This window comes from Pleurodeles waltl, chromosome 11 (genome assembly GCF_031143425.1).
Source record: "Pleurodeles waltl isolate 20211129_DDA chromosome 11, aPleWal1.hap1.20221129, whole genome shotgun sequence".
Taxonomy (NCBI): domain Eukaryota; kingdom Metazoa; phylum Chordata; class Amphibia; order Caudata; family Salamandridae; genus Pleurodeles; species Pleurodeles waltl.
Genome location: NC_090450.1, coordinates 808,006,489 through 808,030,914, shown reverse-complemented (window position 1 = coordinate 808,030,914; position 24,426 = coordinate 808,006,489).

Below are 24,426 nucleotides of genomic sequence, written 5' to 3'. Positions count from 1 at the left end.
CGTCACTTCCCTCACTGGCAGTCCATAACATAGGAAAAGTGGGTGCTTCACACTGTTTAGGGGAGATACTCCATTCCCTTTGTAGATACCCCACCGCCTGTGCCACCATCTTTTGACTGGATGACTAGGACCTGCGCTGCCAGGAAGTACAAGCTCTTTTGGCTAAAGGGGAGACAGAGAAGTCGCCGGCATCGGAAGAAGTTGTGGTTGCTATTCCTGGTACTTTCTGATACCAAAATGGGGCAGAGGCCTCCGTCCTATTCTAGACCTGTGAGCTCTCAATTTCTTTGTGAAGAAGGAGTAATTCAAGATGCTCGCACTGGCTCAGGTTCTGTCTGCCCCAGCCATGAAGACTGGCGGTAGGACGCCTAATTTCAAATCCCCGTCCTGCCTGCATTAATTGTGGTTCAGAGTGGGTCACAAGCATTATACCTTTGCTGTGTTACCCTTTGGCTTACAAGTGCCTCTCTGAAGTTTACCAAGGTGATGGCCGTGGTCGAAGCATATCTGTGAAGTTCGGGAGTGCCAGTCTTCCCCTACCTCAACGACTCATTATTGAAGGTGAGGTTCGCCCTAGGCAGTCGTTTTCCAACTCCAGACTATGGTGGGCCTCCTGCATTCACTGCAGTCCACTATATATATGCCAAACTCACACTTGACTCTCTCTCAAACACTCCCTTTCATCAGAGCTGTTCTGGATACAGTGCTGTTTTAGTCCTTTCCTTTTGAACGGCGATCCCAGGATATTTAGGCTATGATTTTGATATTTCAGCCTCTGTCCCAGATTTTGGTGTGACTGACTCAGGCTGTTGGGCCTCATGGCCTCCTTCATCTTGATGGTAACAAATGCCCATTGGCATATGCGAGCTCTACAGTGGGACCTGAAGTTCCAGTGGGCGCAGCATCAGGGGAGTCTCTCCAACCTAGTCCAGATCTCGGAGGGAACTGCAACAGACCGTTAGTGGTGGTGGGCAAAATGTGTTTGGGTCAGAGGCAGACCGTCTCCCTTCCTCAACTAGAGCTGACTGTACTGACATGCGCCACAGCTAGGGTGGCCATCTGGGAAGGTGGAGATCAAAGGACTCTGGTCTCTGGCGGAGTCTCAACTCCACATCACCTTGCTGGAGCTGAGTGCGATCCAACTGGCACTTAAGCCCTTTCTTCATTCCATCAAGACAAAGCTCATTCAGGTGTTCAAGGACAACACCATCACCATGTAGTATTGCAACAAACAGAGTGGGATGTGGTCGTGGACCCTGTGTCAAGAGGCCTTGCGTCTCTGAGCATGGTTGGAACGTAAAGGCATTTTTCCTGGTAGTTAAAAATCTAGCAAGCTCTATAAACGCCAGAGCTGACAAACTCAGTCATCAATGCATAGCGGACCACAAATAGCATCTCCATCCAGAAGTGGAGCAGGGACTCTTTAGAGATTGGGGTGAACCTAACCTGGGTTGGGAATATTCGCCACCGCTGGGCAATGGCAGCACTTCTGTATGCCAGAGTTCCCAAGGCGACTCGCTCAGAGATGATTTTCAACTGAAGCCTAATGTACATTTTTCTGCTGATACCCACTCCTGCCCACAGTTCTCAAGAAGATCAGAAACAACTAAGACCAAGCCATTTTGGTGGCTCTAGATTGGGTGTGGAGAGTTTGGTATCCCAAACTCCTGAGCATGAGCATCAGTCCTTCGATCAGGCTTCTTCTTTTTCGGGAAGATCTACTGTTGTACCAGCAGGGCACGTCCTGCACCTGAACCTGCACATGCACCACCTTCATGTTTGGAGATTGAGTGGCAGCGGTTGACCTTCCTCCTGAAGTTTGTGATGTAATTATGGAGGCATCCATCAACCAACAGTATACCCCTACCATTGGGCCAAATTTGTAGCATAGTTTTCTTGCAAAGACACCCTTGTTCCAGGTTTTGTTGTCTGTTCCCTCATTGGCCTAGCAAGGCTTTGCTCTGGGCACTGTTTAAGGACATCTCTCAGCCACGTTGGCTTTCTTGCTGTTGCAGGATCTACCCTCCTTGGTCAAGTCACCTTTTGTGACTCATTTTCTAAATGGACTCCAACACATTTCCTCCAAAACTGTTCATCGTGCCCCAATGAGAACTGAACCTGGTTGTCACTTTCCTCATGTGTGAGCCTGGCTGCAGATGGCTTACCAACTCTACCAATTTCCTTCTCTGTGAATGAATTTCTCCTTAGAGGGTTACCCTACGAAGGTCCTGAGTGTCTACACATTGGTGCATCAGCAAACTTTGTGCCTCTGTGCTTCTGGTGTGGAAAAGTAGCAAAAAGTTACTTTAAGCATGCTGTAGTGGCGCCTAAATAGGCGCCACACACATCACTTCCAGCATTGACGACACAGCGCATAGCGGAACGATGCCACATACCAGCATGCAAAGGTAATGCTCACAATGCAAATGTTTTTCATTGTCATAATACTTTCTGGATGCACCAGATAATAAACAGTAAGTTCAATTGATTCCATATTTGTATTCTTAAAAGTCGATGATATCCTTGTGCTTCTATAAACCCTCACCAGACTACAATAAAATATATGACTACTGTTCTCCAAATCCATATAATTGGCAATTCTGTGTTTCTTTAGGTAAATCCTACCAGGCCACTGACATTTCAAGAAAATGCAGTTCAAATTGAAAGAGCATGTACGTATATTTGTTTTCCTGCGTGGTAAAATGGTTGAGGTATTTATATTTAAGGTCTAAATTCATATAAAATACCGATGTTGTTATGCTTTCAGCGAACCCAGATGTACAACATTGTTTGCTGGACTCCTTTTCTGCTGGACTCTGTTTCATAATCTGTCCCCATGGATTTGCTTACAGTGCATTAGTGCGAGCAATATCTTACATGTGTAGGAGTCATACAACTGCAAAGGACCATCCCTACTTCCCACCCCTAGCAGTGAGGGTAATATTGTCTAAATACTTTAGAATCCACAAAGCCACATTTCAGCTGCTGCATTTCAGATGTCGTACCAGCATAACTTGATGGACTGTGGGACCTTTGAACCATTAGATGTTAATGTCAACGCAGTTCAATCTGCTTGGACGGCAACCCACAATGTATTGTATGTTGTCCTTCCATAATGAAGCCTCAATTGACCTCCATCTAAAACATTAGGACCATGTATGTCAATGTGGGTTACCTTAGCGCCACAGGCTACATTGAGGCTGCATTGCAAACCCCCAACATTTAAGGTTACCAGACGGCAGGGACAGGGCCTGAACCGAATGATTCTGAGAGCTGTAGACCTGATTTATAATGGAAAAGATCAGGACAGGAGCAGTGGGCAGCTGATGACCTGAAGCCATCTACTGTTTATTAAATGTGTGTAAGGCCCTCATTACAACCCTGGTGGATGGCGGTAATATGGTGGAAAGTACCGCCAGCCTGTTGGCAGTGACATTGGCGGTTTGGTTGAAGCCAAACCGCCAATGTACCACACTGACCGCCACGGCGTTAACGGCCGCCGGGCTGGAGGTATCAATCTGCAGCCCGGTGGCTGTCAAGGTACCACCTGTGGAGTATTATTTACTGGCGATAGTCTACTGGCATGGCACTGCTGCTGGCAGCAGCGCCACCTTACCGCCATCCACCTGCATGGCCATAGCCGGATTTTCGCCATCCTTCTGGTGGGAATTCAGCTGTGGTCATAATACAGCAGACGGCTGGTAGCCGCGGCGACAGTCTTTTGGCGGCCGTCGCCACGGCAGTAGGCGGTTTTTACTGCCAGTATCGTAATGAGGGCCTAAGTCTCTTAATGGTGATATTGCAAGCAACTTTTTTGTGTGAATACCATGGTAGAGCACCATCGATGATAAAACCCATATATTGATACTTACAGGTTACGTCTAGTCTTGCACCCTCCCACCAACCACCTTTTTATGTGCATGATTCACCAAAGGACATGTTTTATTTATTTGTCAGGGTTTATCAACATTTTGTTGCTCCTGTAATACCTGTCAAGCTCGACCAAGCCTTTTTGAATTCCTACTAGAGGGTGAGCTAGTAGGACAATATTGTTGACGTTAAACAAGGCTGGCAACACGGTAACGCCAATTCTGCATGTGGTGAATACCTAATTCTAATATGTGATACTTATCACCTAGAAAAATGTAGAATAATAAACGAGCCACCCCACACCCTTGCTTGACTCCACAATTCAAAGGTACCTTTTCAATATCCTCATTTCAAATTTTTCCTTGATTGATGCCCAAGTGTTGATGTAAAGTAGCTGTGTCATAACACATAGTGGTGCCTGAATATTCACTCACTTCTGCCCCATTCAGCCTTTGCACCCTTTTCGCATCTGCCCTATTTTTACTTTTGTCTGCAACCTCTTCCCACCGTCCACCACCCCTTCTCTCCACTGTTCTTACCCCTCCTCCACCCTCTACCCACTCGTCTTGTCCAATTGCACATTTCCCAATATCTCACCTCTTTCTTGGTCTCATCTAATGTTACACCTGCCTCTACCATCTTCCCCTTCCTACTTCTGCATCCATTCTCCATTACCTCCCTCTTTCAAAGACTTCTCAGCCTTATCTTTCATCATCTCTGCCTTCTCTGGTCACTATCACTATCTTTCCTTTTACACGTCTACTATGCTTTTCATCACTCTCTTTATCAAGCTGCCCCATCCTTCCTCTCTACACTCCTTACCTCCCTTGTAACACCCCTCTCTGGTTGACAGAATGTCCCCACTTCCCTCTTGTCTCTGCCTTTCTCCATTCCCTGTACACGTCTCCCACTAGCATGACCCTCTGTCTTTTTTACACAATGCCCCACTTTTTACGTGTGTTATACTATCCTTTTCAAACATCTTCCACTATCCTTCACCTGTCTTTCTTGCACATTGGTCTATTTCTCCTCTGTCAGCTCTCCTTTATCTTTCCTTCACACCTCCCACTATTCTCCTCCTCTGTCTTGCACACGGTCTGTTTTGTACATCCCCTTTAAATGTCTTCTATTATGCTCTTTACTCTTTCTTACACATTGCCCCTTTCTCTTCTCTCTGCTGTTCTTTTCACTCCTTACACATCATCCACAATCGTGCTCCCCTTCTCATCAACTGATCCCTTCCCTTCTCTCACGCTTCCCATGCCTGAGGTGGCCTTTGATAAGAGCGCTAACAGACCAAGGAGCCAACAAATCAAGATTTCTAAATCTGAGACTCCATTCCTACTCCCAGGGCCCTGAAGAAGCACTGTTAGAAATTCACAGAGCCCATCACTTTGTAGAGTAATGGAAACTGCTGGCAGGTAAGCTAACATAGCCCTTTATGCATAAAAGAAAGTGCCACATATCAGAGATAGGATGTATTGGCAAACTGTGTGTTGCTAGGATTAGCAACATGTGCTGCAAATTGAGGTACATTGAGAAAGCAGCATTTGGGCCCAGGACTAAAACAGAACATGGTGCAGACAAGCCTGAGATACATTGCTGAAGTAGTGCGTACGCCCTATAACTTAATGTTCAGGTTAAGGTGAATAGATATTTAAAGCTCCCATTCCCAAATAAACATAAAAACACTACTGTTGGTAGGATTAAGAACCTCCATAAAATTTTCAGAATGAAACATGAACATAAAAATATTGCTCTAACTTCTAAAGATGTGTTTTGATGTATTTATTTATGTAGTAAGCTTTTTTACAGAGGACTTGTTAGAAATTGAGTCTCTAGTTGGCAGGGGTATGCACCAAGTAGGGAACTCTACTCTAGTCAGGGTGTCAGAAACACACTCAAAGATAATCTATGCTCACCCTCTGGCAGCTTGACACAGAGCAGTCAGGCTTATCTAAAGATGCAAAGTGTAAAGTATTTGTGCAATACACACACACAGATACAACAACACAATGAAAAATACCACAAAAAGACTCCACACCAGCTTAGAAAAATGGTTTATGAACTAATTAATAATTTAAGACCAAAACAACCAAAATCCAATGAAGAGAAGTCGAGACACAAATTTTAGAAGAATACAAGAGTTCTAGCGCTTAGAAGCAAATAGACCTTTAGGGTTTACTTGAGGTCACGTTGGACCGGGACAAAGTGAACAGTTCAAGCCGACCATGATGGAGCATGGGCTGGGTACAGGAGCCTTGCACGCCCAGGGAACAAAATACCTTGATCCTAGTTGCAAGCACAAGATGCAGGAACAATGCTTTGGTAGATGCATCAATGTCACTCCTGCAGTCGAGGTGATGTGTTGATTTTTCCTAAACGCTGATGGAGATGGGTCGGTTTTTGACGGGCATCAATTCAGAAGCCAATGCGCTGGGGTTCTCCATGCTGTCGAAGGGATGGCAGCAATGTGGTAGTTTCAGTGCTGCGTCGATGCGCCAGGTGCCGCTTCCAGCAGGCAGGGGGTGCGTTGGTGGATGAAGCAGTTCTGGAAGTGTTTCTCTAGCCCCAAGTGCAATGCGCCGATTTTACTCCCGCAACATAGTCGATGCATCCATTGCCACTTCCAGGAGGCAGGAGATGCCTCAATTTCACTGGTGCAAGTATTTGGGTACACTTCCAGTGGACTTTTTGACTACCAGGACATGTAAAACTTAAAAGAACTTGTCCTACCTTTTAATTATATTGCACCCGGCCCCATAAGGGACCTAAAGCCTACATTAGGGATGACTTATATGTAATAAAAGAGGAGTTTAAGACTTGACAAGGGGTTTTAACTGCAAAGTTGAAGTGGCAGTCAAACTGTACACACCGGCTCCGCAGTGGCAGGCCTGAGGCATGTTTAAAGGGCTACATCAGTGGGTGACACAATTAGTGCTGCAGGCCATTAGTAGCATTTAATTTACAGGTGCTGGGTATGTGGCATACCACTCTACAAGGGACTTACAAGTAAATTAAATATGCCAATTGTGTATGCACCAATGTTACATGTTTAGGGAAGAAGCACATGCAGTTTACAGACCCTCCAGCATTTTGCGATTCCTTAAATAATCGTGAAATCAGCTAAGGAGTGCAATGAATGCAATATTTACCATTTTGGCCACAAAAAAGGTCCCCCAGCAGACAACAATAAAACGGTGACTTCTTATTGGCTGTACACACGCACGTCACTAAGGGCCTGATGTAGGAAAGCTTTAGCGACTCGCAAACGGCAAAAAACGCCATTTGCGAGTCGCTAAAGCCCATCTGGTATGTAGAAATGCATTTTGCGAGTCGGAACCGACTCACAAAATGCATTTCAGAGTCGCAAATAGGAAGGGGTGTTCCCTTCGCGGTCGCAAATGGACTTGCAGTTACCATCCACTTGAAGTGGATGGTAACCCAGTCGCAAACGGGAAGGGGTCCCCATGGGACCCCTTCCCCTTTGTGACTGGACCAAAAAATAATTTTTCAGAGCAGGCAGTGGTCCAATGGACCACTACCTGCCCTGAAAAATACCGAAACAAAAGGTTTCGGTTTATTTTTCAAAGTGCAGCTCGTTTTCCTTTAAGGAAAACGGGTTGCACTTTGAAAAAAAAAAAACTGCTTTATTTCAAAGCAGTCACGGACATGGAGGTCTGCTGACTACAGCAGGCCTCCATCCCCGTGAGTGCCCTGACTCGCTATGGGGTCGCAAATTGCGACCCACCTCGTTAATATTAATGAGGTGGGTCTTTGCGACCCCATAGCGACTCGCAGAAGGTGTCTGAGACACCTTTCTGCATCCCAAATTGCGACTTGCAATTTGCGAGTCGCAGGGACTCGCAAATTGCAAGTCGCAATTTGGGAAGTTGCTACATCTGGCCCTAAATGCCGCTGCGTACAGCTGTAATGCGACCCCCCCACTTCCCCCCAAGGAAATTGTGCCATTGATTTGTGCCTAGCTGCGGTGCCTTGTTTAGTGCATAGATTCGCACTATATGAATGTATAAACAATCAAGTGGCATATGAGCAGTTTTGTGTAAGGCAGTGTCTTGTCTGGGGATCACCTTGCCATGTTTACATACAGCAGGGTGCCATGTTTGCTAACATTGTCGGAGTCATGGGAAAATACACCTGGGTGGAATAAATGCACCCTTAGAGTGATAATTACATTACTGCAAAAACAGTCAGGTTGAGTATTTAGCAAGTAAAGAATACCAGTTCATTGCCAAATACATCAACCTATTTAGGAGACCATTGTGCATTTCCATTATTGTGCAGTAAAATGTTCATTTTTGTGCAGCAACATGTTCAAATCTGTGCCGCAATATCCTGTGGGGGCCTGGGTGGTCTTCCCCAAACATTTTGCCTGCTTGCCTCAGATTTTTGCAGATACCTTTTTTTTGGCCTTAGGACTCTGAGCACTTTACCACTGCTAATCAGTGCTAAAGTGCTAAAGTGCACTGGTCAGCAGTGTTAAAGTGCTGACAGTCCTAAGGGCAACAAAAAGAAACAAAAGATATATGAGGCAAGCAGGCAAAATGTTAGGAGGAAGACCACCTTAAGGCTGACAGGTCTAACATAACTGTACTGTTGTCTTTCATCTAATACTGAGTGTTAAGTACCATAAGTATATGTGATCGATCATTTGTAGTCATGCCAACCATAAAGATAAATAAAGAGAACTACATGGATAAAACACACAGCAACTTATATCACCTTTTGGCACTTCAGTACACTTAAAATACATGCTTATTCAGACCATGGCTTCTTCACTTGGAGGGGGCATATTAAGTATTTGTGGCAGTAAGTAAGGCATTCCTTGGTGAAAACACCTTCTACTATTGCATTTTGAAAGCAGATTGTATTTATCAAGCAGAATTAAAATCAGGGAGTATCATGCGCTAAGAAACGTTTTGCACATTTGCTGTGTTGCATTTGTTGGGGTCGTGATGTGTTTCTTGTGCACTATTATGTTTCTGTGCTACATTATTGCATTGCAGTATTGTTGTGTTTCACTGTTTGTGCGTTTTGTTGTCTTGGACCCTGTTGGATTTTGGTTGTGTTAGTGTGCTTTGTGTTATATTATTTTTTTGTGCTCTGCTCTGTAGTTATTTCAGAGATATTAACAAATACTGATATATCGCCTGCAAGCAGCTGCATGTTCCTTTAAGGTACCAGTGACATAAAATCATGTTGTGGCATGCACCAGTGATGGGGACATGGGTTAGGATATGTGAGAGATAGACGTGAACATTAAAATTGTACTGAGAACTAAATTAATAGGCAGCTACATGGCACCATCCTGACCACAGAGGCAGTAAGATGCTGTGTGTATGTACATAGAAAAAGGGTACTAGGTGAAGGTCTGGTAATGGATGTGACAATATACGCCATGCAGAGAAGCTTTAGAATTAATAAATGGATGCCAAAATAGTATGAATGAGGTTAGTGACATGAACAGTAGTCATGCCTTTTTTTTTTAATTCAGTGATACCGGCTACTGATGAACAATTAGACCCCATGAACAAGAAAGGAAGAGCAATCAAGGCTGGTAACCTAAACAGAAACAGTACAATTGTCGTGAGGTTAGTTTAGTGTTTATGTAGGCACATTTATTTTAACCTGGGTCTGGGGCTGCACCCACTCGCTTAGTCACATGTCATTTTATTCCTCTTATTATTGTAGCAAAGCTTCTGTTTTAGTGGTGATGTTTTATTATTTTATCAGATGCCCCTCTACGCAGAATTTGTTATTAATTTCTCTGCATGACATTTCATCCTGTGCTCACTCCAAGGCTGCACACAATAGTTTACCGGGTATTGCCGGTCCAGAGAGTGCAATGTCTATCTTACACAGAAAAGACACATTACCACGTCATGGCAGTTCTCAGAACAATTACATATCTTATTAAAAAACAACAGGCTGCCCAAACTAAGTCAGAGGGGACATTCCAGCCAGCCTGACATCTTATGCTGCATGTCGTTGCAGTTTCTGCTGAAACTCTGCACTTCATCTTCGTCTACGTGGGAAGACTGCCAGCAGACTAACATACCTCTTCTTCACCCCTGAACATAGGTATGGGGACTGGGCTTCCTTCCCAAGACTAGATGGTCAGATTAGGGCTACCACTGCTATTTGCTCTCATGTAGAACCTTAGTAATGTAGGTAGGGGTATTAGATACACTATGGTGACAATATGGTGGGACTCTAACTCTGTTTCACTCTCCTGGTCGTTGCTGTAATAGTGTTGTGTTTCAATATCCTCATAATCGCAATCCATGCCTTTTTACATAGAAAGCAGCTGCTTCAATAAACCCTATCAAACTAAAATCCTGCTTCTGTTTTGTCTTTGTATATTTGAGACTTGTATAACTGAAAGAGAGGGGTACGACCTGTTCTACCACAGCTTCCCTGAGGAGTCTGGGTGTCATGCATTAGGCTGCCACAAATCACTTCTACCTCTGGTACTGGTGAGGGGAAGGGTTAGACCAATAGCTATCACACAGTGTGGGATCAAACTCAGTCCCCCATGCTGGTGGTGCTGCTGCCCAAAATCCAGCAGTCTTGTTACTACAACTGAAGTCCTACGGCACAATCTTTGAAAGGCCAAATTCCACCACTACTACCAGTCTGAAGGAAGGCAACATTTTGGGCAGTAGATCACGCTCCAAGCCCCTCTCAAGCTTCTGAAGGATCCCAAAGGCAGAAGAGCACCAGCTGGGTGCACCCTAGTCAGGTCGTAGTTCAGACCCTAGCCAAATTAGCACCATGTATATGAAAGATGAGAGACAAAACACTTGGTTGCTGCCCTGACAGTACACAAGCAAATTGGCCGGTCTCTTGTTGCCTTTCAGCTCTCAGCAGGGGGTGCATGCACTTAGATGCCCAACACCCTAGACCTTTTCACTTTCAGGCTTACATAAGGAGGCCTTCAATAATTTCCTTCCAGGCAAATTTCACTTTCATTATAAGTCGTGAATTAAATTTCAAGATAAAAAAGAGAGAATGTGGTGAAAGGAGACCTATCCTGCTTTGATTGTTTTGGCTAGGACACAATATGCCATAGATTTTGTAGTTCTCATTTCATTCAACCTTAGCCATGCTCTTCTCTGACTGTAAACCTTATGAAAAATACCTTTTAGATGTCTCCACAAGTTAACTCTCCATCTGATTTCCTGGCTGGTCCCTTCACTCATTTCCCTTTCCTCCAATAACTCTGCTACTGTTGGTTTAAACCTTGCGGCGTGGCTTATTGCTTTCAGGCGCCTAATATTAAATAATTATCTTACCGCACTCTGTGTGCTGAATACACCTTTCAATCGGCGTTTGTTTATCTGCCGATTTATCACCGCCGGTGAGAAGTGTTTGGGAAGGCCGAGAGACTCACTGGAGCAGTCTGCTTTATGCCGTTTATCTCGCACATGTGCACAGACCCGTTTTCTGGTTCTGTGGGAGCGCGTTTTCACCGGCAGACGGAGAATCCCGTTTGCTCTCTGTGCCTCCCGTTCTACGCTGTAAGGGATTATAATAATTCTGCAGAGCCAGGCTCTAGGGGATTTCTGGTGCTTCCTCCTCTGAAATCTATAAAGAAAAATACCGGCAAGGGCTCTTTTAGCCCTCTTAGCACTTGGGTGTCCCCCCCTATTGATCTTTTCAGTGCAATAAGCTTGGGACCTCTGATATATTATAATTATACATTGCACTTTGAGAAAATGGCCCAACACTTTCAAGATGATGATCAGTGTGGGAAATATGCTGCTGGATAATATGACCAGCACATGGAAGAGTGCCTTGTGGAAGCTTTGGACTTCAATGTTCAGGATTCAGTAAATAAGGCTTTAGTGAAAGCCCTGCGCCCGTTTGCGCAGCCTATATTCAACTTTGGAGTTAGGCTCTTTGGCGCAGGCTCGGGGAACCCCGCCCTATTAGAGGTCAATATAAATGAGCCTGGCTGGTCAAATTATGACCCCTTTGAGCAGACCATTAATTCGGTCCGGAATGATCACGAATATGATGCCTTTCGGAGCCACAAAGCTACTCCCTCCTTACAGGCTACTCAAAGTACGAACAATGAGTCAAATTCTTCTGACTCGGATGTCAACTCCACACCTGAGAAAAATAAGGGCAAACGCAAGCGCAAGACACATCATACTGAGGAGTCTTCTGCCCCCGATAAGAACCTTCAATTTGATCCAGATAATATTGTACATCCCAGGTCCACGGAATGGACCCCAGGCCAGGAAGTAGCAGGGTATGTTCAATCAAGACTTCGAAAAAGTTTTGAGAAAAACATTTGCAACACGTTGCGTTCAGAATGCCCTCTCCCTGCTCTCTCCGGCAAAGTCGCAGAGACCCCGGAACTAGATCCTCACATGGTGACCTTCCTTAAAAAGTATGCCAAGGACCCGAAGAAAGGCATTGATAGAGCCTGGTGGGGATGCCAGGACAAATTATTAGACATTTCTGGACCCCTCACCAAGAGTTTAGATCTAGTGGTACAAGCCAAGGAGGCACAAGAAGTAATCGACCCTGACGTCCTGTTGGAATGGGCCCAGACAACGATCTGTCTATTAGGAAATGCCAATTGTTCAATTTCCACGGAACAACGGAAGTTGCTCCTGTTGCGTATTGATCCCAAATCGGCAGAGTTAGCTCCCTCTGATGCATGTCCAGCGGCTAATGGGCTGTTGTTTGGCGGCAAGTTCATCAAGGACCTAGCCAAATATGTGGCTACCTTCTCAGCTTTGGATAAGGCCCAAACTTCAATCAAGAAGGTGTTCAACAGTGGCTTTTTCCGTAGGGCCGGATGCTTCCAAGTTTGAGCATCAGGCCGGTTCAGCCCCCAGACCTCTCGACCATATTATAGAGGCGGGGGGGCCTCCGGCTAACAAACCAACTCCAACTTCTACCCGTTGCGAGGCCGTTGCTATAGAGGCAGCAATCTCAGAGGGCATCACAGGGGAGGACAGTATAACCAGAGTTCCTCTCAATCAGGTAACAATTCTTCCTTCCGGGGATGTTATGTTGGGGGGCAGAGTGAGCATGTTTGTACACAACTAGTCGTCGATCACACAAGATGCATGGGTACTGAAAACAGTAGCAGGATATCATCTAGAATTTTATTCGTCTCCCTGCCAAACATTGATTCTGCCTTCTCTCAGTTTTTCTCATCAAGAGAGTGTTCTTATAGATCAAGAAGTAGAAGCCCTTCTTCGAAAAGGGGCCATTGTCCCTACTCGCCCTCACCCCAGATGGTTTATCAGTACGATCTTTCTGGTCCAAAAGAAGGGAGGGGGGCTCTCGATTGGTGCTCAATCTTCTGCAGTTCAGCACATGGATTGCTTACCTACATTTCAAAATGGAGGGCATTCATCTCCTCCAAGACCTATTGTTAGAAGGGGACAGGATGGTCCGTTTGGACCTCAAGGAAGCTTATCTAACCATTCCTATTTTCACTCTTCACCGCCGGTGCCTTCAATTCTTTTGGCGAAATGGGTGTTATGAGTTCTCATCCCTTCCATTCGGACTGTCCTCTGCCCCTTGGTGTTTCACCAAGATCATGCGTTCAGTAATACAGTGGCTCAGAGAAAAAGGTGTGCATCTGATAGTTTATCTCAACAATATTCTCATCATGGCGCAAGAAAAGCGCCTTGTACTTCTACACCTTTCCTGGATGATTCAGCTTCTTCGGGATCTGGGTTTCGTTATAAACATAGAGAAATCCAGGTTAGAACCCTCCTAGAATATAGACTTTCTGGCGTTTAAGATATATTCCATTTCGACCCAATTGAAACTCCCTTTGACCAAGAGACTAGCTATCAAAAAGGAATTGAATAAAGCCTTGCCTGCTCCTTCGATTTCTTTGAGGGTACTTGCCCGATTTGTAGGCCTCCTGGCTTCCTCCATTCAAGCCATTTTTCCGGGTCCTCTGCATTATCGGGCTCCAAAGAGATTGAAGATTATGCATCTCCGCAAGGGTCTATCCTACTCGGAACTGATTTTCTGTTACAGGAAGCCCGAACAGAGCCTCAATGTGGTTGGCTCATATGGACGCCTGGAATGGCAAGGCAAAACAAAAACAATTATCGCAAAATTAACTAAGTTACTTTGTCTGATTTTCGGACGTCAAAGCACTGGACATTTCAGGTAGCGTTTTTACTGCCACAGGAGTTTCTTTTCGGATTTCTAAGCGCACAGAATCGAATTCTACATGTATTTTTTATCCAAATTGTGTGTGGTGAATTGTTTAAAAGTGTACGAGGATGTCACTCGTGAACTTAGTAGAGATCACTCTGGTCAATTATTGATTTCATTACAAAAACCATTTGGTCCTGTTTCATCAGCGACTTTAGCTAGATAGGTCAGTGGTTATTGCAAGAAGCAGGAATAGATATTTCCATTTTTGGGGGACATTCCAAAAAGCTATGGCTTCAAAAGCCTTTAATTCAGGGTCAAGATTGGAAGATATCATGACAGCAGCAGATTGGTCATCAGAGGTGTTTTATCACAAACCAATTGTAGATGTGGCTTCTGGGGTTATAGCTTAGCTTTAAACTAGCATAATCCGAAGCCTCCAGTCCTGACATAGAATCAAACATTTTCCAGCCTGTGCGACAAGAATTTTGAATTCGACACTGAGGCGAGCATTATCCTGCCCATGATATGGGTAACATTTGGTGTCAATGTCATATTGTGTTATGATAAATATTGTCCCACCCGATGTAATATGATGCATTTACTCCTGTTTGGGGATGTTATGCCATTCTTTTTTTTTTACAAATGAGAAAACTACTTAAAAGATCTCAGGGAAAATCTTCCTGAAGCTCGACATGATGAAGAGTCGGTTCTAAGTTGCACCAGTTTGTTTTTCTTTGCCAAGAAGAATCCATGGGTTGGTGCTATGACTACGTTGGTCGGTGTTGGTTTGTGTCTTTTGATTATTGGACTGAGATGAGCAAAGAAAGAGGACAGACTATAGTGTTAATGATCTATATAATAATAGATGGTGAGCCCTGATTGGGGGTCATAGCAAGGCTGCAGAGCTCTTGGAAAATGTAGTATTGTTTTTTATTGGCTGCTGTGTTTTGACAGTAAAGAAAGAGAAAGCATAATCCTCTCCTCCGTGTCCTTAATAGCATTGAAAATTCTTGTCGCGCAAGCTAGAAAATGTTTCATTCCTGGGCATCCTGCTGATCCTTTGCATAGCAAAGATATGAGCTGCAGTCTGTTTTTTTATCAGCACTAGAAGATGAAAGTACCCTGATTTCTGCCAGCCGGGAAAGTCAAACGACCCCTACAACCTTAAGCTGGCTGCAATGTCTCTCTGTCTAGGTGTGCTGACTCCTGGACATTTGGTCCCATCCTGGTGACCATTCCAGCTCTTTATTTAAGAAAAAAGGCCGCCCAAAAATGTGACAGAGACATGTTTTAAATTAGTACTTCCAGTGGGCATTTTATTTGATACAGCCACATAGGTTAGGTTCCTTAGTTCTAGACGAAGATAGTAAGTTAGAATCACCATTAATAAGGGAATTCCCTTTACCAAGGTTTATATGAGTCTCAATGTTTTATGACTTCTAGTAGTTTTTGTTAGCAGTCTCTTCCAGCTTTCATTAGTTTTTTCTCAATCCATACTTATGCAAAATGAACGTATTGCTCTCGGTGACAAATGGAATATCCAGAGCAGCCTCTCAGTGATGAGTGATTGAAGATATGTATGCTGTTAAGAAACATTATGATGAGTGTTTGCTCTCAATTTTATAAGGAATGTAAAAATGAGAAATGTTGTTAAAGTGGAACCTTGGAGCAAATGAGTACTCACATACTGAAGTCACAAATTGATTTTAACGCATTCACAGAGTTTATTCCACCCACAAAAGCCAGCACAGAAAATACCTGTCTCGCTCGAGCTGTCATTTCAGATTCATGGCAACGAATACTTGTTTGTGCCTACTAGTCTGGAACTGGCCACGGTCAATGCATCCTGGATGGATCTGACAACTACTGTCAACAAGCCTGTGTAAGTAGAGGTCTCCGAGGCACCAATGTGCTGCTTTCTTGGTCTATTCGATCAAGTACTGCATGCAAGTCATTTTCCGGAGGCACTTTTGGCCAGATACAAAACTGTAGCCTCACGTCTATAATCTATCAAATGTTAGGACAAGGAAGAACTAATAAGCAGCCTTTTGTTAACAAGGCTCTCATGAAATTTCCACAAGCAGCCATGTCTTCATCGTCCTCACTTCAGTATCTGGGTCTCCATCTTCCAGCCACTGGAATGCAGGGAATCCACTTTGATGGGGTGAGCAAGGTCCACAACTGCACTTGGGCACTGCAACCTGCAAAGATAATGAGAGCACATTCTAATACAATGAGGCTTGTAACTTCTAGCTAGACTTTAGAGCATATCTGACAAAACTACACAATATAGTTAAATAGAAGCATTTCTCTTTGTTACCATAACAGTCTAGCCTCAATCAAGAAATCCAGATATATTCATAAATTGCGATATTACAAATTGCCTGCCAGCCCAATTTATATATAATAGGACAGATAAATAACTTCAAAAATACTAATGCAAAAAGCATCTGTTTGAGCCTCTGTCTAAGGAAGATAGATCCTGGCTCACCTTACCTGCTAATATATTCATTCATCATTATTCAGAAATATTCATCCCTGCCTGCATTTCTATAGCTGCCAAGGTTTCAGATTGCTATGTGTGAAATTTTCATAATCTCAGTGTAACCATGAGTGAAATTTTAACTACCATGAGTGACACTTTCTCGCAAGTACACATCAAGTAATGAAAACGAGGGAAACATATAAATATCTGATATTTCACCCATTTGAGCAATGAGAAACTCTAAGAAGATCTTAAAATTGCTTCAAAACACCAGAAACGAAAGGGCACTTGAAACCAGAATGACTGTTGCGCAAAGGAGGGAAAGGGGCTCTTGTGGAAATTGACGAAGATCAAGAATGATGATTCCATTTTGAATGTCTTGGGGCCTCTGGCCGGCCGCAACAGAGTTAAAGCACTAGCGACCAACTCAGGAGGCCACGGGTGGCGAGGGGAAGGAGGTGGGATAATAGCTCAGCTGGCCCATGCCCCCCCAGCACAATAGTGTCACTCAGCCACGCCAAGCCGGCTCGGGGTCACAGGACTTCAATCTTCGCCACGCCTGCAACAGAAATGAATCCGGACCACCACAGCGGGCTGCCTGGGCCTGCCGTGGTGAACGGGTACGGTTCAGAGGAGGATTGATCACCTGCTACACCGGAAGCCCACGGTGTGCGCCACATAATGCTGCAACCACAAACATAGCTCTGGCCATGATTGGACGCTTACTGACTGTGATGCCAGTTTTGCCCGTGTGTGGGCCGGACCGCCCTGGGGGGTGGGTGTGTCTGTGTTCACTTAGTTAGATACACTGTAAAAGAATGAGTATTCCACTGCTACTTTGAGCACACCTAGACCCAGCCCCTTGACCTTAGCGTGCCGGGAGCAAGCAGCACACAGTGCGCTCAGCCCAGCACTGCTCAGACTGTTGATCTGTACATTATAGCGCTCACTTAGCTGGAGAAGGGTGACCACCTGGGATTGAGGCAAATTCTGGACAGGACTGTAAAAAATTCAGGACAAAAGGTCAAAATTCAGGACAAAAATTCAGGACAAAGAGTCAAAATTCAGGACAAAAAAATTCAAGATCAAACGTCAGTTTTACAGACCCACCCAAGAGAGGCCATGCCTCACTATGTTGTCACTACATTTATTTACTCTTTTTTAACATAGCACTATTTACTCACTGTGGTCTTTTTGTGATTGCCTCCTGGTATGCTACATTCAGGTCTCACAGTACGTCCTTGTTTAGTAGTAAATTAATGCCCTTCAGCACTGTGTCAAGGCCATCGCCCCTACCCAAATCTACCCAATCTTTCTTGAAGAGAAAGTAACAGCAAACTTTTGATTATATTTCTGTACATTTTAAAACCCCTAGCAAACAGTTTGGGAAACATTAAGGTAACTAACCTTATGCTAGTTTAAACAAATTGAACAAAATCATCTGGCTCACCCCAACCGCCTGTGGACTTTCAACCTAAAAAAATATTAATGAGGCAGGGCAGATGGTGTGGGCGACAGTCTCACACCTAATGTCAGGATGTGAGGTACCCACAACTTGCCTGCAGTCTCACTGCACTGGAGTGTATGTCTGGGACTCTACATTTATCTCAGAAATGGGAGCCCAGACTACCAATCAAAGATAATAAAATAGGAAGATGAAATTGAGATCAAATGGGAGATCCATGGCAAGTGATTCAAAGGGTTGTTGCTAAGAACCGGATAAATAAGGAAGAGAAGAACAATATGGGACAATTCCTAAAATCAGACAAGATGGGTCCACCAAGACTATCAGAAGGTATTGCGTACCTAGGGAGTTGTCTCTGCACACAGGAGAGAAACAGAAGAGGCATGGTCAAGTGGTTGAACAAGCAGCACCCATCCATCCTGGCAAACCATTCTGGTGCAATGGTCTGCTGTTTGTGCTTGTGAAGAGTGAGCAGGGGCCAGACCCCTTGCAAGATTGTGCGAGACAATTGCACGCTTTGTCCATGTCTTTAAATGGTTTTGAAATTGAGAAAAAGCCAAACTAGTGATTTGGGTTATCCCTAAGTGTCAAGTACATATAGAATCTTCAAAATATTTGGGATGTAAATTGCACGAACAAAATGTAAAAAAAAAAAAAAATTACTTAGTGTTTCTCTAACCTATGTACATCACTCTAATCTACTCTGCACCTCTGCACTCTATGCCACGGCACTGTACACCACTTTACTCTATGCCATCACACTCTATGTCACTCTACGCAACTCCACTCTACCCTGCACCTCACAACTCTAAGCCACTTCACTCTACAGTGAAGCAATCTATTTTATGCCACTCCACTCACTCTATGCTACGGCACTCTACCCTGCACCTCTCCACTCTATGCAACTGAACACTACTCTGAAACAATCTATTCTATGCCACTCTGACCACTGCACTCTAGTTCAATGCACTCTACACCACTGCACGCTGACACTCTACTCTGTAACACTGCACTGTCCGCCACTATGCACCACTCTACTCTGTACTACCTCATTCTGCACCAATACACTCTATTTCACTGCACTCTATGGCACTCTACGCTAACACCCTGCCACTCTATGCCACTGCACTCTACGCCAGTGCACTCTAAACAACTGCACTGTATGCCACTGCCCTTTACTCTGCACCACTGTACTCTATGCCACTGTTCTCTGTACCACTCTACACCACTGCACTGGCACTCTACTCTGCAACACTGCACTCTACACCACTCTACCCTGTACTACTGCATTCTATGCCACTGCACTCTATGCCACTGAACGGTGCATCACTGCACTCTACACCACTGCACTCTATGCACTATACTCTACTCTGCACTGCACCACTCTACAATACTCCACTCTGCACCACTCTACACCACTGCACTCTATGCCACGAGTCTACTCTGCACTCTGACACTGCTCCACTCTGCATTACTGCACTCTCTGCCACTCTATTATATGCCACTCTATGTCACTGCACTCTGTGCCAATGCACTCTAAACAACTGCACTGTACACCACTGCCCTCTACTCTGCACCACTATACTCTACGCCACTGCTCTGTGTCACTCTACTCCACTCTACATCACTGCACTGACACTCTACTCCGCAACTTTGCACTATCTGCCTCTGTACTGTACACCAATCTACCCTGTACTTCTGCATTCTACGCCACTGCACTCTATGCCTCTCTACTCTGCATCACTCCACTCTACGCAACTGCACTCTTCAGCACTATACTCTACTCTGCACTACACCACTCTACGCCACTGCACTCTCTGCCACGCAAGTCTACTCTGCACTCTATGCCACTGCACCACTCTACACTACTGCACTCTCTGACACTCTATTGTTTGTCACTGTATTCAACTGCACTCTATAGCACTCTACTCTGCCCCTACGTCACTCCATGCCACTGCACTCTAAACCACTGCATTCTACGCCAATGCACTCTAAACAACTGCACTGTAGCCCACTGCACTGCACTCTGTACCACTGTACTCTACACCACTGCTCTCTGTGCCACTCTACTCCACTCTGCACTGACCCTCTACTCTGCAACATTGCACTCTCCGCCACTGTACTGTACACCAATCTACTCTGTACTACTGCATTCTACGCCACTCTACTCTTCATCACTCCACTCTACGCAACTGCACTCTACAGCACTATACTCTACTCTGCACTGCACCACTCTACACTACACCACTGCACTCTCTGCCACGCAAGTCTACTGTGCACTCTACACTCTGCCACTCTCTTGTATGCCACTCTACTCCTCTGCACTTCATGCCACTCTAATCTATCCCACGCCACTCCATGCCACTGCACTCTACGCCAATGCACTCTAAACAACTGCACTGTACCCCACTGCACTGTACTCTGCACCACTAGGCTCTACGCCACTACTCCTATGCCACTCTACTCCACTCCACACCACTATGCCACTAACTTTTAGCCATGCTGAACAGCAGTCACTCTGGTGTATAACATGGCTAAAACACATTGGGGAAGCCAATAACTCTTGTGTAGACAAGACCTATTGGCTTTAGCAATGTTTGTTAGTACTATGAGGTACTAAGGTCCCTGAAAGATCTGTGAATCTGTAAGTCCTTCTTTTAAACATGCATTTGAAGCCTCGTCAGGGGTAGTAAGCGCTATATAAATACAATTACATCATAATATAGGCTGCTACAAAATGCGCAAATACATTTTGGTTAAGTAAAAAAAAAGTGCTTCTCAAATACAGATTTGAATAATATACAGTTTATACTTAGTACTAACATTTTTTATAACACTTCATTAAAACCACACACTCCACAGCTCACCTTGGAACACCATTACAGCACCTCTCTAAAAGAAAATATATTTTCCATCAGAAAGCTTCAAGTGACTCTGTTGATTAAAGTCAATGCAGGTTTTCAAGCCCCTTTGCATTTGCAGATTTACCAGTTGCCACATTTGCATTTCTTTAGGGAAGGAGACCCCCTGGCAAGAAGGCCTTTTCTTATCGGTTTGCCCCTCCCACCCTCAGAGCACAGGAGACTCCCTGCCTTTCAGTCCAGCTGGGAAACTGATCTGCCTGTAATTTCGCCCTGCCGCTGTTGTCCTTCTGGTGAAAGGCTAAAATTACGGACAAATGCCGTCCGTTAAAGCTTTCATCATGGACAACGGACGGCCGGGCGAAATTACGGGCAGTCCGTGAAATTTATGGACGGGTGGTCACCCTAGTTCCAAGGTGAGCTGTGGAGTGTGTGGTTTAATTGGACTGTTATAAAAAATGTTAATACTAGGTATAAACTGTATATTATTCAAATCTGTATTTTAGAAGGACTTTTTTTATATTTAACCAAAATGTATTTTCACATTTTGTAGCAGCCTATATTATGATGCATGTTTAAAATAAGGACTTACATATTCACAGTTCTTTCAGGGACCTCTGTACCTCATAGTACTAACAAACATTGGCAAAGCCAATAGGTCTCATTTACGCAAGAATTATTAGCTTTGCCAATGTGTTTTAGCCATGTTATACACCAGAGTGGCTACTGTTCAGCATGGCTAAAAGTTAGTGGCATAGTGGTGTACAGTGGAGTAGAGTGGCAAAGGAGCAGTGGCATAGAGCACAGTGGTGCAGAGTAGAGTGCAGTGGGGTACAGTCCAGTTGTTTAGAGTGCATTGGCGTAGAGGGCAGTGGTTTAGAGTGCAGTGGCACGGCATGGGGCAGAGTAGAGTGGCATAGAGAGCAGTGGAGTAGAGTGGCATACACTAGAGTGGCAGAGAGTGCAGTAGTGTAGAGTGGTGCAGTGGCATTAAGTGCAGAGTAGACTTGCATAGCATAGAGTGCAGTGGCGTAGAGTAGGGCAGAGTGGAGTAGTGTAGAGTGGTGCAGTGCAGAGCAGAGTATAGTGCTTTAGAGTGCAGTGGAGTAGTGTGGCATAGAGTGCAGTGGCATAGAATGCAGTAGTACAGAGTACAGTGGTGTAGAATACAGTGGCAGAGAATGCAATGTTGCAGAGTAGAATGTCAGTTCAGTGGTGTAGAGTGGCACAGAGAGCAGTGGGGTACAGCGGAGCAGAGTAGAGGGCAGTGGCGTACAGTGCATTTTAGAGTGGTGCAGAGTAGAGCAGTGTAGAGTGGTGCAGTGCAGAGTAGATTATAGTACTGTAAAGTGCAGTGGCATAGAGTGCAGTGGCACAGAATGCAGTAGTACAGAGTAGAGTGGTGTAGAGTAAAGTGGCAGAGATTGCAAGGTTGCAGAGTAGAGTGTCAGTGCAGTGGTGTAGAGTGGCATAGAGTGGTACAGAGAGCAGTGGTGTAGAGTGCAGTGGTGCAGAGTAAAGGGCAGTGGCATACAGTGCAGTTGTTTGGAGTGCACTGGTGTAGAGTGCAGTGGCATAGAGTGGCATGGGTCAGAGTAGAATGGCATAGAGTGCAGTGGAGTAGAGTGGCAGAAAGTGCAGTAGTGTAGAGTGGTGCAGTGGCATAGAGTGCAGAGTAGACTCGAGTGGCACAGAGTGCAGTTGTGTAGAGTGGTGCAGGGTGGAGTAGTGTAGCGTGGTGCAGTGCACAGCAGAGAATAGTGCTGTAAAGTGCAGTGACGTAGAGTGGAGTTATGCAGAGTAGAGTGGTATAGAGTGAAGTGGAATAGAGTGTATTGGTGCAGAATGCAGTAGTACAGAGTAGAGTGGTGTAGAGTATAGTGTCGGCCAGTGCAGTGTTGCAGAGTAGAGTGTCAGTGCAGAGGTGTAGAGTGGCGTAGAGCGGTACAGAGAGTGCAGTGGTGTAGAGTGCAGTGGTGCAGAGTAAAAGGCAGTGGCATACAGTGCAGTTGTTTAGAGTGCACTGGCGTATGGTGCAGTGGCATAGAGTAGCATGGGTCAGAGTAGAGTGGCATCGAGTGGAGTAGAGTGGCATACAAAAGAGTGGCAGAGAGTGCAGTAGTGTAGAGGCATAGAGTGCAGAGTAGACTTGAGTGGCATAGAGTGCAGTCGTGTAGAGTGGTGCAGGGTGGAGTAGTGTAGCGTGGTGCAGTGCACAGCAGAGAATAGTGCTGTAAAGTGCAGTGACGTAGAGTGGAGTTATGCAGAGTAGAGTAGTATAGAGTGCAGTAGAATAGAGTGTATTGGTGCAGAATGCAGTAGTACAGAGTAGAGTGGTGTAGAGTATAGTGTCGGCCAGTGCAGTGTTGCAGAGTAGAGTGTCAGGGTGCAGTGGCATATAGTGCAGTTGTTTAGAGTGCATTGCCGTAGAGTGCATTGAAGTAGAGTGCAGTGGTTTAGAGTGCAGTGGGGCAGAGTGGCGTAAAGTTCAGTGGCACAGAATAGATTGTTTCAGAGTAGAGTGCAGTGGCATAGAATGCAGTGGCGTATTGTACAGTGGCATTAAGTAGATTGTTTCACAGTAGAGTGAAGTGGCGTAGAGTGGAGAGGTGCAGGGTAGAGTGGAGTTGCATAAAGTGGCATAGAGTGTGATGGCATAGAGTAAAGTGGTGTAGAGTGCCGTGGCATAGAGTAGATTAAAGTGACATACAGTGTATTGATGTAGAGTGCAGGGGCATAGAGTTGAGTGTTACAGAGTAAAGTGAACTAGCATAGAATGTATTAACATAGAGTGCAGTGGTGCATAGTGCAGTGTTGCAGAGTGGCATAGAGGTGAATTGTGCGGACTAGATTGGTGTTGCCTAGGCTGGACTGGTACAGCGTGCAGAGGCGCAGAGCGCAGTGGTGTAGAGAGGCGTAAAGTGCACTGCCATTGACTAGAGTGGTACAGAGTAGAGTAGAGAGGCGTAGTGTGAAGTGGCATACAGTGCAGTGGCACAGGGTGGAGAGGAGAAGAGTGGAGAAGAGTGCAGTGTCCAACAATGCAGTGGCATGGGGTGGTGTAAAGTGGAGTGATGCAGAGTAGGGTGCAGTGGTGTGGAGTGGTGGAGAGTAGAGTGGAGTATGCATAGTGTGGTAACACATTACCATTACAGACAACATGTTTTTGATTGAAATGACCATTACCTTGCACAGACATACAGTTCTTCAAATAAAACTATACATTGGACAGACGATGATGTGTGGAGATTGCATCACCTAATGCAATGATTTGTTTTAATCATATAAACGGATTTGTTTCCAACACAGTTCAGAATTAACAAAAATTCGCTCTATTTGCACTCCTATTTCTGATATATTCTGAAGTTTACTTAAATGTTGTCATGTGACAGAAAAAACTCTTTTCTAACCCCAGTATCCAGCAAGATTGTCGTATAAATCCTCTCACTTTGAAGTCAGAGAAAGAAAAGTAAACACTAAGTTTCCACCCAAGACAGAGCCTGACATTTGACCTTGTTCTTTGAATGCACAGCAAATGTGATAATAACAAGATTTACAGGCCTGTTTACAGAAAGGGAGCA